The sequence below is a fragment of the Trachymyrmex cornetzi genome, unplaced genomic scaffold, assembly GCF_001594075.2.
Source record: "Trachymyrmex cornetzi isolate Tcor2-1 unplaced genomic scaffold, Tcor1.1 scaffold16, whole genome shotgun sequence".
NCBI lineage: Eukaryota > Metazoa > Arthropoda > Insecta > Hymenoptera > Formicidae > Trachymyrmex > Trachymyrmex cornetzi.
The window spans coordinates 3,575,359-3,591,715 of NW_017296201.1; the positions used below are offsets into that span (position 1 = coordinate 3,575,359).

At 33.2% G+C, this 16,357-nt stretch overlaps 1 protein-coding gene across 4 annotated transcripts in view; it reads left to right on the top strand.

Annotated features, from left to right (window-relative positions):
• Synd (protein kinase C and casein kinase substrate in neurons protein Synd) overlaps positions 1 to 16,357 on the top strand; it is a 68,648-nt gene that overhangs the window by 26,224 nt on the left and 26,067 nt on the right. Inside the window, exon 1 of one of the 4 annotated variants that reach the window (XM_018504054.1) lies at positions 13,553 to 13,782. The exons of the other annotated variants lie outside the window; for them this stretch is intronic. The gene's annotated coding sequence lies outside the window, so the exon portion shown is untranslated. Of the gene's footprint in view, positions 1 to 13,552; positions 13,783 to 16,357 lie in introns of those variants that run through there. 4 annotated transcript variants of the gene reach the window in all.

Here is a 16,357-nt window from a genome sequence, read left to right on the forward strand (position 1 = left end):
TACATGTATAAGCATGTCCATTTGGCCTATTTTCCATAATGCTAAATTAGAACTGGAACACAAGACTATTAAATTTTTAATGAAAGCTACGTGTAATGGTTTACAAATTATCATATTATAATAGTAAATTTAATGTTTGACCTGAGTTTGACCTAATGTTGATATTAACGAGCTGTTTGAAATATTATAAAGTTGGGGGGATAGTTGCTGATTTATTATACTTACCTAGCTGTACTGCAATATGTACGTTATTGCTAAGAAGTTTGGTGTATTTCTAAATTTCGAAAGAAAATTTAATTTATTTATTAACATTGTAAATGTACTAAAATGTATATTATCTTAATCTTAAATTATTGTTATAATATACGTTTAAAAATAATAATAAATTTTATATTTTTAAATAAGATAATTGATAAAGGATAATGATTTATTTAAAAATTATGAAATACTCTCCAAACCTTTGAGCGATAGTATATGATTGGTTTACATGCGATAATTTGTTATATATAATGTATCTACTAAAATATGTTATGTAAAATGAAATGATCGAATTTGGAATATTTAAAGAGGATGTTTTATTAAGTATCAATACGATATAGATTCAGCCTCCATGTGAGTCCTTAATAGTCTAGTTGAATTATATTTATTTAGAGCTTTATATTGTAATTCGTAATATTTTTTTTTTCTTTTATATGCTTAATCATGAATTAATGAAGTCTCTGTGAGCCAAAATGTTTTATGCATTATTGTATCATATTCACTATTTTATTAAATCGTTAAATGTTGCACTTATTTAAACATCTTATTTGCTCGTCTCTCGGTCATTTAAATTAGAATAAAACAGGTATTATGTGTGTGCTTGCATGTCAAGTATGTGTGTTGTGTACTTACTAATTACGATGCAAAAGTATAGCTTGATTGCTGACTTTAATCTCTTAGTTACAGCACTGTCGCAGACACGTCTTTGCCGTCGTACCTATACCATATACGAATAACGGTATGGTACGCTTTGTCGCTGCTTCTTCAAATGTAACAAGAAAACAATGATTTACGAAACGGATCATAGCGGTCATCATCAGTAGATAAACATAATTTCGTTAAATCGTAAACGTTTTGAAATTTACAATCCAATTTGAAATGTATTGTTTATTTTAAAAAAGAAATTGGCTTGAAGTCGACAATTTATAATAAGCTTTGTGTATTCGTAATATAACACGACATAATATTGAAAAATTCGTGTAATATCCTATATGTTTTCTTATCAATCTGTATTTTATTATTAATCCAAGATTATTGCTTATTTTGTTTATTTTTATTATATACACGAAGAGAACGATTTTACTGAAGAATCTAAAAATTTATCTAGATACAGATCTGAGAATAAATTTGTTAGACTATCAAAATAATTTTGTAGGACGGTCAAGCTGATTGCTACAACGTTTTGCTGCATTGCTGGTTATTTTTGACTTTCTACATAAAAATTTTGAAAATCCAGCAAAATCAAATTTTCTGTATTCGACAAAAATCTCTGTGTGTTATACCATACAATTGAAATTAGTTAATGCATACAGGGTTGTATATAAACCTTCACTGGAAAAAAACTTTTTATTTGATTATTAATTTAGTCTTTATTTCTTTGATCGAAGTATGTATATACTTAAACTGTACATGTTCCTCGTGACATACATTTTTTATTAAAAGAAATAAAAACTATCTAAAAGAATTTAGTCGAATGAACAATTCTTTTTCAGTACAATCTAAGTTGTTATTGAAAAAAATAAATTTTACCCAGTGCAGTCGAACGCAAATGAAATTCTTTTTTGGTGTAGATAGGTGTATACAAGTACGTCCTTTGTGAGTTGTAATTTAAAAACATGTACATTGAGATATTTTTGGCCGTTTCTAAATAGATTATCTTTACAATTTTGTATCTTAACAAAAATGTTATGTTTGATAAAATTATATATATTCAACATTTTACAACTCGATAAAGAATTTTTTCTAAAAAAATTTAATGCTTTTACAGAAACGGTATAAAACTTTATCTGCAAAGTGCTTATTTAAAAATTTTCTTACGATTTTTTCTTACGAGTTTCGATGTTGGTTGTAAGTATTGTAGGATGAACTTCCAAATTGCGTAATTTGATCAAGAAAAATCGTACGTATATATTTAAAAAAGCATTTTTATATTATGAAATATAATATACAAACAGATAGACAACATAAAATCATATTTTTATAAAACTCCTGCTTTTATTTAACCTGATTTAAATCAACTACAATATTTTTCAACATATTTCTCAGGTAGCGCTGACTAAAACTTTGAAGGATATATCTTAAATTTCCAGAGAAATATTTCCTTTACAAATATTGATCCAGAAGATTTCGATCCGAAGCGAAGAATTCTTATAATTTTGGTCTTGAGTGTGAAGGAGTTTGTTTGAATTCTTCGAATTTCATTGCTATCCAATACTTTCTATAACCTCTATCCTGCCACTGAAAACGAATCGTTCATGTGATTAAACTATAATTTATTTGTCTTTATAACTTTTGTTGGACAATATATTTAATCTAATAATGTCATATTTGACTTAAATACATATATTCCCCATTGAAAAAGAGAAAACAGACAAAAATAATTTATTCAAATAAATAATTCTTTTTCAAATCAATCAATTGTTTTAATGAAAATGATAAATTTTATTATGTATTAAAAGACTACAAGAAACAGGTGTTACAAATATATTCACGATCTGTTAATGCAATACTAATTAATACTTAAAAAAAATATATTGGGCAATTTGCAATTAAATATTTGCGTATTTAAGTGCATGCACGAATATACATATATCTTGTGTATGTGTGTATATGTATATATATATATATAAATGTAAATATGTATATGGTGTTTAGAAAATTGAACATGCTAATAGTACATATAATAAGATTTATACGAAGATTTTGAAAATCTGATTAATTATAAGATACAAAAATTACATGTACTTATTTGTACTGTGAATAATACATGTACATATATAGGATATAGATAATTCACTTGGAATTGTTTAGGCAAAAATGATCTAGCTTTGACCGTCATAGGCTTGAATATTCTTATACTTAGTGTTTAATTCTTGTCGATCCGAATAAAATCTTATTATTAGTTAACAAATTCGTTGCCGTTAAACATAGATGTAAACCATACGTGAATTTGACAAAGTCCCAAATTTTGTTCCAAATGAAAATGTTCCAAAAAATTGGTCCAGCTTTCAAAAACAAAGTTTTTAATAGTCTAGTCAGTTGAGATAAAGTCGACGAGTCCCATTTTCAACAATACCTGAAAATGAATTTCGTAAAAAAAACATCGTACATAATAATAATTAGATAATTTGCGGGAGGAATAAAATATAATATTTCTTGTATTTATCACATAACCATACGTGAATCCAAATTTTGTTCCAAACATCTCTTCGTAAATTCCATATACAAACTTACCTTTTTAAAAAAAGATAAAAAAAGCGCTAAGCCTGTGTGCTTCTCGTAAAGATAGAAGAAACCTTGACCTACATACCTAGTTTGATGCCGAACAGAAATATATCTCAAAAAGGATATCCATGAGCTTACGACTACAACTGTAATAAGATTAATTGCGAGATTATAAAGTAAAGACGGCTTCTTAGAATGTTTTTATCTATAATTTTTTTTACTCTTTTGCTCCTTTCAAAAAAAAAATAGACGCATACTTTAGATTATAATAATAAAAATTAATAAATAATAAATTAATAATTCTCAATTTCTTTCTTATTTCTATTTTTATTTAGTACAGAGTAGAAAATTGATTATTTGTCGACGCGTAACAAAGATGAAAAATTTGAATCGAACCGACAAGTGCGATTTGATATGCGTGGATCTCGTGTATGTCTCCTGACGCCGATAGATTCTCTTTCATATCGATTAAACGTAGATCAATCAGGCGCTTGTTGCCGCGACAGATGGTGCGTTGACAATGCGTGGCATGTCCTCCGTATGTTTCCATCGTATGCTTTCTCGCCCCAAATGCCAGGCCTTGGAAGTGAAACGATGAGAAGGAACAAATCGTGCGGATCATTAAAGTTAATGAGTTATAACGCGACGAATGACGCGCCTCGCAGTCAAAATTGCACGCTGTTACACTTCGTTGCTAACTGTACTACAGGCTCCCTACTAGGCTGCAGGCTCCTGCTATGCACGCTTATTCTACTTATCGAGACTATAATTTTAACTCGCTCGCGCAAACCCATCGTCGATTAAGTGCAGCGCTAAAATAATGCATCTGCTGCCGCGGTGTAGTGTATACGGCTGCGCTTTCTCCACGTTCTCTAGAAACGATCCATATCCCATAAAGAAACACGTGTTACACATACCTGTGTACCACGTTACCCATTTAATCAATTGATTAGCTTGTTACCGCAAAACTAACTACATATACGATCGCAAAATTACATACATCTGCTAGTTACATTATGAGAGAAACGTTTTACGTTCCACATCTTCCTCGTATTTCTTATCATATATTTGAGTGCTCGCTGATAATAATCTTCACGATCGCAGATATGTAATATCCGCCCAAATTTACGATAGTGTCCCAGTTGGAAATACCATCGTGGTGCATCAATGCAAGCAGCATAACTATACATATATTAACTGTTAGCAAAAGTATCAGCCAAAGTCGACCTCGATTTCGGGATTCCAATCTCAAATCGATGAACCACTTCTCTCTTCTGAACATGGCGCAATGAGATCAAAGTGCAACACGGACAGTCTTGATGAACCGTAATTTTCTAATTGCACTTTGATCAATTTGCGAAATTTACATATTTGACTACGTTAGCTTTTTATTTTCACGCAAATTTGCATTTATTACTCAACGCGTTGTAAACATCCGATAATAAAAGTAAATTGAATATTTTTGTATAATAAAGATTTTAACATATGAGTTAGAAATCTATTTGGTAATATAATAGAAAAGTAACTCCAAATTTTTTTTGAAGCCTAGGACAGTAAAAAAACTGGACGAAAAAGACTCAGATTGCAGACGGAAGGAATACAAATATGATTGCATTTATTAAAAATAAGTTGAATCGTCCATTAGTATAAATTGCGAGAAAGGACTTGCAACACGACGTTGCAAACACAACGTAAAAACATCGATGTGATGTGCGTTGTTACTTGCGTCATCAACCGAATCGAGAAGAGCCGTCGTGTCGTCGTGCAATGCCCGCTGCTATTCTCGGCAGAATGTCGGTCGGAGAAAAATCGTGGGTGAAGCCGGACGAACTCGCAATAGCTGCTGCTCCTCCGAAGGGATCTCGTGCGAGACGTGATGAAGATAATGCCCGAGTTGACTCCGGCCCAATGGTATTCAAACGGCTTCGTCTGAACCGTTTATTAATACAATTAAGACGCCAGACGACGATGGCGTCACGCTTTCGACTACTTGATCCTTTTATTGACAATTTGGACTTTGATAATATCGATATCTTTCTTTAGATCAAAAGAAGGATCAAAGTCTCGTATCTTCTTTTGTTTAAAAGAAAGATACGCTGAGCGCATTGTGACTTTGTTCATTGGTGCATTATGTAACTGCAATTCATCTAGGTCTTTATTTACATCTCCATGAGAAAGAGTTATTATTCACTCCTTTTATAAATAGAAGGATGTTCTTAGAAATGCGTTATGTTTTAATCGTATTTGAAGAATCACTGAGATTCTTATATATAATACTTGTGTAATATTTTTATTTTGAGTCGCGCTATGCTTATCTGTCTGTCATCTGCGATACGCAGATTATCGGTAGATCTCTGTTCCATAGATGAAAAATGATTGTGTCAATTCGAGAGTACCTCTATTACAAGATATGATCTCTAAAAATATTGTCGCGATAAACTTTCTGCTTCCGAAAAATTCGGACAATTTCGAAGCATTCACGCTTACGATAAATAAGGATTCCTTTATTGTCTGCATACAAATACATTGGTTCATCAGTCTATAGAATCGTCCTTGTCGCTTTTGTATCGAAGAATCACCTGTGGTCAACAACCCGAACACTTCAACCGTCGATTATGTCGAGCACTATCCATCGTGCGATCGAACTTGGCAACCATCGAGCCTAGATATCACTGTCTACTTATTTAGGTCTCTCAACCTGCTTTTCGTAATCGATCAGTTCTCCAGTAACGACCGGGTCTTAAGTGCCACCTGTACGGACATCCATATCAATCAGTGTGTGTGTGTACAACACATGCCACTATATCAGTTTTTTTGTTTTCCGTCTCAAACTACGTTTCCTTGTAACCACTTCTGTTTGACATTTTTCACGTGGAAAGGCTTACTTAAGAGCTAACAGATAAAAAATTCTACGTCTTTTATTTCTGTACGTAAAAACTGGATAAATATTTGCACGCGAAATTGTGTAAGAGGAATAACAACACGACGATAATTTATCGGTTTTTCACCAATTACCGATATTTATGTCCATATATATAATGTTCTCGGCATTGGCCTTATCGCGAATATTATTATTATAAGCGAATAACTAGCGAATGACAAAACGTCTTTTGCATAATTCGTTATGAGTCATGCAACCGCGCATATACTCTACACATGCAATGACATTCTACGTTCAAGTTTTTCTGCCACCTGCTTTACAACAAGTTACTCACGAAGTCAAGCTCTTCTTTTCACAAAAGAATAAAATATAAGTCACTTTTTACTATAATTGGTACTATTTGTTACAATTGTAAGATTATCTGTTTACACAATACTGCAGTCGTAAGATATTCGAATATCCTGTTTCCGATAGAGAAAATTATAAATTGCTAAGAAATCCGTAAAACTATAGCAACACACACATCTTGCCATAAGATAGACAGAAATTTTTTTAATGATAATTTCGTCTGCTGTGCTTTACGGAAGTACAATTGGCACAATTTGTCGTCGTAACTTGCGTCTCCTCTATGTAAACAATGTGCTCTACATCATGGAAAATCCACGATATCTCCTGATTTCGCAATCGAAAAATTTAACTGCCTTACGTAATTGCACCATTTTCTAGACTCTGATGGTATCCGGTGTACGCGAAACAAATAACGACTCTCTTTCTGCAGTTCCCACGAAATGAATTCGAGCGACTTCCCGTTACGGTGAGACAGACGCTTGTGCCCTCCGTGAAGTCCTTCATTGTGTCTTGACTAGCTGTCGTCGATCGAACGGCCTCACTGCAAATATCCTCACAATCTGACACCTTTGTTGCATGACGATAGATATCTTCAAGGCCGGTAATAATTCGCCGCGAGGCGATTTAACGATTCGTTTTATGATTTTCTGGCGAGATTACGCATAATGCGCTCGTTTGCAGGTGCAAAACGTTTGGAAAATTTTAATTAATTAAAACGATTCTAGTCAAATGTTTTCGTGAAAATATAAATTCCATTTCCAGGAAGCCTCTACAAAAAGATACTCAACTTTCAGCGAGAAACTTCACTTTCCTCTATTAATAACGATTACTTAATTGTCTGCAAGGACGTCTAATGAATTTAATTCTTGGCAGTTCTTCACAATTCTCATTTAGAATCGCATGAAACTTACCTACGTAACTAACGTAACTCTGACTGGACAACTCATTTAGCGGCCGTGTTATGCGATCTCTCATAAATTGTTTTTGTTGCAATACGAGTAAGCAAGCTGAGCGAAACAGATTCGCGCACGTAACTAAGTACATACAGTAATCGCAATCAAGTAAACACAACTGCACCCGCCGTGAAATAAATTCATGATTTCGTAATAAATGATTCACAAAACCCGGAAAGCAAATTCGTCCGCATTCAAATGCAAAGTAAAATTACGTATCGAAATCTTTTTTTAAAGAAATATACGTGTAAATGAAAGTTAATTACAGTCGTGTAGTTAATGCATTTATGGATTCTTTCTTTATTTATTTAACAATTACTTTCGTAAAATTCAACGATTTTATTGAAAAAACTTGGAAACATAATACTTGTAACATTATCAGTGTTGCATCCGAGTTATCTTTACGTTTTAAAAATCCTTGGCCTCGTTCTGTGTGATAATATTACATGTGCTTGCTGAACCTCTCCTTAACGACAAATGTGAGAAATATGTCGCTTACAATTACTATCTCTTACTTCTATCTCATATATTTGTTTGTAATCATTTCATGGTTAGTTGTTTGCTTCGCATAATCTTTTAATGCAACATCACTGCAAATCCAAGTATATAAAAAGTGATTACGATATGCACTGTTAGAAATTTCATTATGAATTTAAGTAACATAAAGTAAAGGAAGTTTGTGATTATAATAACTGAGAAATAATGAATAGTTTAACAGGTTTAACTAAAAACCAAGTTGTAATCTTAAACGTAATGAATGTGTACATTAAATTTCATGCAAAACGATATAAAATTTTATGGAAAGTACATTAAATTTCATAAAATTTTATGAAAAGTACATTAAATTTTAGGTTACATGCCACAAATATACTTTTCTGTTACAAATACGTTAAATTTAATGTAATGTAATTAAATTTAGTGCAATGTTATAAAATTAAATTCAACTTGTGTAATTTGGAAGTATATTAAATTTCATGGTATTTTTAATAGCATATGTGTAAGATTACTTTTAAATGTGTAAATCGATTTTTGTATGCAGAGAGAGAGAGAGAGAGTAGTGTATTATTTTTACACGGAAACCTGCAATCACACACACACACACACACACATATATATTGTAATCAATTTTTACACATATGAATTTGCAATGATGTATTTTTTACCTTCACGCACGTTACCTAATATTTATCTTTGCATAGTACATATTAATCTTTGTTATTTTTGGACATTTGCGCAAAAATATTTTTCATTAATTCAAATCTAATGGATTTATTTATAGCTTTTCCGTGGAAGTTACTGAAGTAGTTTCTTTCAACTTCTCATGCCTTTGAGAAACTATAAATACGAAGCTGGAACGATGAGTTCTTCAAGTTCCACCTCGCCGCGAGAAACGCTATTATACCCGGGTTCTTCCCGGACGAGCGTCAAGAGAGTAACGAGAAACGCTACGCTGATTGCAATTAATTGTGCAATGCGCGTGCGGCGTGGCGCTCTACACGAGAAACGGAAAACGAGCGAGCAAGAGAGGAAAAACGCCGGAACGTCGAGCACCGTAATTTTGAAAACGATCGACACTTCCATTGCGCACTACCGCTGCTGGATAGAACCGCACTCTTATTGGAGTTATAGCTTGCCTTAATCTCGGCAGTTGATGACTATCGAACGTATCCAATGACACGTTAATTACCTTTATTCGGATCAGGTTCGGAGAAATTGTAGTAGCACTGACATAGTAAATGGATCGAGAGGTCGTAATTTTCGTATTTTTAATACTCTTTAAATTACACTCTAAATTTTTTGCAGTGAAATCTCACTCCAAGAAAGTGAAAATACAACCACCCTTGAAAACAAGTAAAAATATTTCACTTCTTGAAAAAGAGAGAGACAATTTTTACTCTTTTTAGAGTGAAAATTATTACTCTTTTTCAGAAAGTGAAGGATGGTTGTATTTTCACTTTCTTAGAGTGAGATTTCACTGCAAGAAATTTAGAGTGTACTATACGATATATATAGTTCCTGCTTTCTTTTTATTTAACATCTACACTGAGAGAAAAATGTACCTACTTAATTTTAATAAATAATTATTTGAATAGTACTAATATGATTTATTTACGCAAAATATTTGCTAAATAAAAAAATTAACAGTTATATTATATATAAATCAAATTAACGGTTCTTGATTTATCAAATGAACGTATGTTTACATTTAAATATTCAGCTGGTAGTATTCAAACAGATATTTACTAAAATTTAGTACACTTTTCTCTCAGTGTAAATAACAAATATTGCGAGAAATTTAAAAAGATGGAAACTACATATATCAAGAGGATATTTCGTAAAATGAGCTAAAAGAAATGTTATATAATGAGAAACGTGTTACGCTTGAGAAGAGAATTGTAATAATACTGAGAGACAGTTGTCGGCAAGTTTACATCGTTCGATATTTCCGTCTTACATAATACGTTACTTCCACTGGCCAAGTAGAAGTAACACCTTTAATATAGGTATTTGCCCCGGGACCACGCGCGCGTAATTTGCACTTGCCATTCAGACCGGGGTACATCCTCATTAAGCTGATCAGACTGAGTTTGCATGCATTATCTGTATGAGCATTACGGGACACTCAAGCTAAGAGGAGTTGGTGCGCGACGTTCTAAAGTTCCTGAATGGCCAATCAGTGTAGCGTTATGGCATTTCCGCAAAATAATAAAGCCGAGGCTGAATAATACATCATCAACGTCATAAGCGGAGCAAACATTAATCGCCGTCGTTGCTCTTTCACAAAATCGCACGATATTTCAAATTTGGATGTCCTCGTAAGAAGATATGATACTTGTTTCAAGGAATTATAATTCTAATTTAACGTCTCGCTGAACAATTAAATTTCCATTCAAGGTTATCTAAACTCCGATATTCTAACGTTTTGCGTATAAAATTCAAGAGTGCAATAATATTCTCGATATCCAAAAATATCGATTGTAATACTTTCGGTTAAGCTTCACCGACATTTGTGTTATTTCGCGATGCTAAAAGTCGACGCACTTCCGTGCAGTGTAATCACCGGTAAATTTATAATAGGATCGGACACATACGGCCTCTTGAACCATAGCGACTTGCTCGACAAGGAAGCTAATCTCTTTATACCCCTCCGATTGGTAGCCTAATCAATAGAGACAAGAAACATGTGGCGCGCTTTTGAACTGCTGTTTTGCTATTTCTAGTGAATCTCTAAACCATGAACATGGCTAGAATGTGACACAAATGTGTCCTAAGAGAATCCTACAACTTTTATTATATATAGTCTACACGAGATTCCTCAGCTTAACGTTAGGAAAACTATAAATTGGATGAAACAAATCAGAGACAATCTGGAACGATAATCTTATTAAAACAATAATATAACAAATTATTACAAGAGAAAATTTGTTTTATTTACTAAATTTTATAGAAAACTATGTTTTATTTATTAAATTAATAAATTATAAATAAATTTTAATGTGAGGAAATAATTACTTTTGAATTTTGCTGTAGAATTAGATGTATAAAATATTTTTTATGATATAAATGCAGAAGAAATAATTATAGAAGAAAAAGGAAGAAAGATATTGACACATGATGTTGCATTATATATGCTTACGTAATTACAACATTCATAATTATAAGTATGTGATTAAGATGTACTGATAAACATACGTAGCACAGTCGATTAAATTATTTATAGAAGGATAAAATTGTATGCATGAGATTTCAATCTAATAGAAAATATGAAAGTTATTGTGTTAAAATATTTATTAACGGAATATTTCGTGAATCAAGCATATTTATGCGAATATTGCGTTTACAAAGCCATAAAATGCTCGGAATGTAACGCACACGTCGGACAGAAATATTTATCTGTGACATAAATAATTTCTTTCCTCTGGAAAAGCGGAAAAAATAACGCATTTATTATTTAAGATGATTTATGTTCTATCATGTTGGAAAAAAATGAATCTGAAAAGATCAGCACAAAATCGAAACGAAATTATTCGAATGGTGGATTTAAGTAAAAGTTTCTTCTATAAAATATAAGTATCAAGTAAAGAGACTGCAAGAAATTTAAAGTTGAAAATTGAAACAATAGAGGCTATTAGAAATGCTCACTCTCATTTTCATTGCATTCTTGAGCGTGTCGCGGGTTCAAATTACCGTTAAATAATACATGCAAGTACTGACCTTGGTTACAGTCTGATGAATGCCAGTAGTTTTGCAGCAAGTAAGACGGGATTCGCACAAAAACATTAATTGGAATGTACAATTAAGTCATATTACCGTGCCGTGCTTGTTACCTCCATTAACCAGCCGGGTTCATTATCCTCTTCTGGCCCTTTCGCTCTTTCTCTTTTTACATATATCTGGAAGTATTATTATTACAACACATTCTTCCCCTTTCCATCCCTAAAAGTAACATCATAAAAATGAATGCGAGAGATGAACATTATATTATTTGTGTTGAGTTTAAGTAATTTGAAAGTATTGTGTTAAATACCTAAAGTTGCTCCATAAATATTGACAATCGAATAATTTAAATTGTATTATTTATGTTGGATTTAAGTAATTTGAAAATATTGTTAAATGCCCATAATTATTCCATAAATATTGACAATTGAATAATTTAAATTATATTGTTTATATTAAAATGTTAAATGCCCATAGTTGTTCCATAAATATTTGCAATTTCTACTTTCTAGCACTTGCAGTAGAGTTTAACGAAACCTTCCTATTAAATAAACAAGGTAAACAAGACTTAGAAATATTTTCTATTTGCAGTCTTCTAACATGAGACATCCTCCACTATTACCAGCCTTGACCAGAGTTGTAATTCTATGGGTATATATATTTATACAGTATATGCACCTTCAACGGCAGCACACCTGAACGGAGGCATAATTAGCACTATATGTAAATAAGCTTTTGCGACGAGTGAATCCTTACGTAAGCCTGGTCTTCGTTTTACTACGTTGGCCTTCGACAGCAGCCGTCTTCGTATTCGAAGAAGCGCATTTGATTTGTCATTCCTATCTGTTTGTTGAGATGAAACGAAATCATTAATATAAATAGCTCATTGACTTCGAGCTGACTTCAATCGTAATCGATTAGTAAATGGTTTATGGATAACAAAAATAAAATAACTTATCTCGTTCTCTCTCTCAAGAAATATGCTGAAGATATTATTTTTATTGTTTCACGATTGATTATTTTCATTTGATAACGCGTACTTGCAATTCATTTATAATGTTCATTTTATTGTAATATTATAGTATAGTTTAATTTATCTAAAATAATATCGAGATAATTTTATTATATTGCCGGATGCGTTATTAACTACTATAAATGTATGTGTTACGGATCTGCAATAATTAGCACTTTTTATATTCACTTTACATAGTAACATTATGTATAATTGATCTAACTTTTCTTTTAAATGCAAATTGTTTCATTAGTGTACCATTTAAATAGCACTCGCTAATTTTTTGCTCCACGATTAATCAGAACTCTTAATCTTCCATTTTCTTAGAAAGAAATTATGTACACGATATATGTAACAAAATTATATAATACATAAAGTAATAACGGAGAAAAATTAAATCTGTGACGCTCGACTAAACTGTAAAAAATACGCGGAACGACGAGTATAATCTTTTCGAGATAAAGTTACGATGGAAGAAGTAATTCGATTATCCCTTCCCGGCGGCGGCGGGAGGGTTTAACGGAGGATTCCTCGTCAGCCTGTTACTTTGGCGTGTCGCGTAATAACAGGTATTCTTTCTCACACGATCATTCATCGCCGCGAGAGCTGCGGAGAGCGCGTCGCAGGCCTTCTTCGGAACGTCAGTTCATGTCCGACCGTCGTGTCGCGTGGATCGCACTACGTCCGACGTGGAGCGCGTAGTCGTGTTTATTTATAAACCACGTATCCGGGAACGTGCTCGCCGTGGATAGCATCAGGTTTTCCTCCCAGTCGCTTTTCCGAAGCGTTGCGTGTCGCAACGTGAGGCTACGGTGATCGTGTTGTGCGTGCTAGTGGTGAGATCGGAAAGAAACATTCCGTTCGACACCCAACCATGTGTCGCCAAGGTAGGACAGGTGTTCGCTACCTGGCAAAATCTGGATAACTTGTCATTTTTAGGGAATTTCTTTTTTACCCTTGAAAATCGAGGATTTTCGTGGAATTTTAGTCTCTAAATTCTTTGGAGTAGAATCTCACTCGATATAAAGAGCGAAAAATATGTCAGTCTTGAAAAAGAGCGGCTTAATTTTCAATCTTTAGGAGTGAGATTTCACTTTTTAGAATGAGATTTACTCTAAATATTTTAGAGAGTGTCGCGGTACTCAGGGAAGCTTTTGGAATTTAACCTTTAAATTGAAATTGTCCGTTTCCGAAAACATTGTTTCATTTGATTATTTTCTTTTAACAATGCAAAATGTTGGCAATCAATTAGAAAATCCGAGAATTCCTTTACAAGACATCAATAAATACTCGGTAGGAGGAAGTTTACTGGTGCAGACTCGATTCGGCACGCGCTTATTTTCAGCATGGAACTATGGGGCCAACCTACGTGAAATCTGAGAGGCCGATGAAGGAACATCCGTTTTCGCGTGCGCATTTCCGATTCTAATTCCAACGCGGCATCCGCCAGGCCGATTCCGGGTGGAAATATCGCGACTCGAATCCCACATCCGTTTCGAAGCTAAGATCTCAAATCGATCGTGTTTATCTCCTCCAAAGTCTCGGCAAGGGAGATCCCAACTCGAAACTTCAGAACTAATTGGCCCAAACTAGAACTATTCTTCTCTCTTGGGACTCAATCGATGCCTTATTCAAGACTATTAGTCTTGAAGCAGCGCCAAGTTCGAGTCGCTCGGCGCTCGATATGGATGGAAAATTATGAACGCACTTGACGCGATCGGTTAAGATGTGTGTTACGTGCAACTCGTTAGCGCGTATCGCAGCTTCGAGAGGATTGAAGTGCGTTGCTGAACGCTCCCGAAGGTCACTGCGAGGTAGCACTCGTGTCGCTTATCAGGCCGCTCCTTGAATTAACGATGGAAAACTCACGATACGTCGCTGATCATCGCTTCTGTATGCGAAGAATGAACAAATATTATGGTGAAGTATTTAAAAGTTTAACCACATTGAGAAAAATAGTCTGACTGGATTAATAGTAATTCTGGTGGAAAATGCACAAATCAAAATTTTCGGGTTAAATCTACTAGAATTCTAGTTGAGATAATTAAAATTCTGATACAATTATTCTGGTGAAAATAAGAATTCTAGTAGGTTTTGCTATTACATAATAAGAATTCTAGTAGAAATGTTGTATCAATCAGAATTCCGGTTATTTCAACTAGAATTCTAATAAATTTAACCAGAAAATTCTGATTCGTTTATTTTCAATCATAATTTTTTTCATTATATAGATACAGATCTGAAAGTATTTTTATTTGATCATCAAAATAATTACGTAGAAATCTCAAGTATGCTTAACAGTGCTGTAAAAAGTTTGGACATTCTAACAACCAGTTTGAGCATATCCTGTATAATTATTTTAATGATACAACAAAATTATTTCCAGATTTGTATTTAACTAAATTTTTAAACAATATTAAGATTGAAAACAGGGCGACTTATATGAATAAATTAATTATCCAGCAAACAAAACATTTTTTATTGTTATTTTTAACGTCAAAATGACGACAAATATTATCTTGTTCGCTGAGTAAATAGATATAATATACGAGAAGCGTCTATTACGGTCAAAGTTAGGCACTGCAATAATGTGTATTTAATTCCAGCTGAGGTAATATTTTTCATAATAAGTTCTTTACAGGTTTTTAAGATGCTAGTAGCATCAAATAAATGGTCTAATTTAGGGGGATTATTGTTATTTGTATTTCAGTTTAATCGTATTACAATCCGAAAGTAATCGACACGTATACTTCTGACTTTGACCGTATAATAGGCGTTTCCCATGTACGTAGTAAATTTTTAAATACTTAAGCAAAATCGTCCTTTCCACATGATTATTCGTGTGCTATATCGATGATGGTAGTTCAGACATCTAAACTACCGTAATCATCAAAACCCACGCGACATGCTTGAATTCCCAAGATCGCTGCACACTTCTTACTCGCATTAACGTATAAATAAAAGTATATTTGAAGTGTGTATAGGTACGCGAATGTTAGATCCGCTGACCTTAAGAAACGCTAAACATGGAGTTCTCTCGCACGCATCTATCAGTGCGAGTCAGTCACGGACACGCTTCGCTGCGGGCGACATCCTGTAAACCTGTGTGCGTCGCTCTCGTATGCGATGAGTATGGATCTCTGTTTTCGTAACGCCTTCGACGATTCTACATTTGATCTTATTCGCGAGCTCGCGTTAATAAAATTTTTCTTTTATCCTTATCGAACCACCTACGAAAGATTATCAAACCGGAATGACAAATTTTTATAAATAAACTGATATGTTGTTTGAAGAATCATCCATAGTAAGGTTAAGATCAAAGGTTAGCAAAAAAGCATTTGATTTACACAAAAAGAACAATTTAGAAGTATATAAAAATTTAGCTAAATATATAGACCTGAAAATTATTTTGTTAAATTATTAAAATAATTATGTGAGAAACTCAATTATGATAAGCAATGC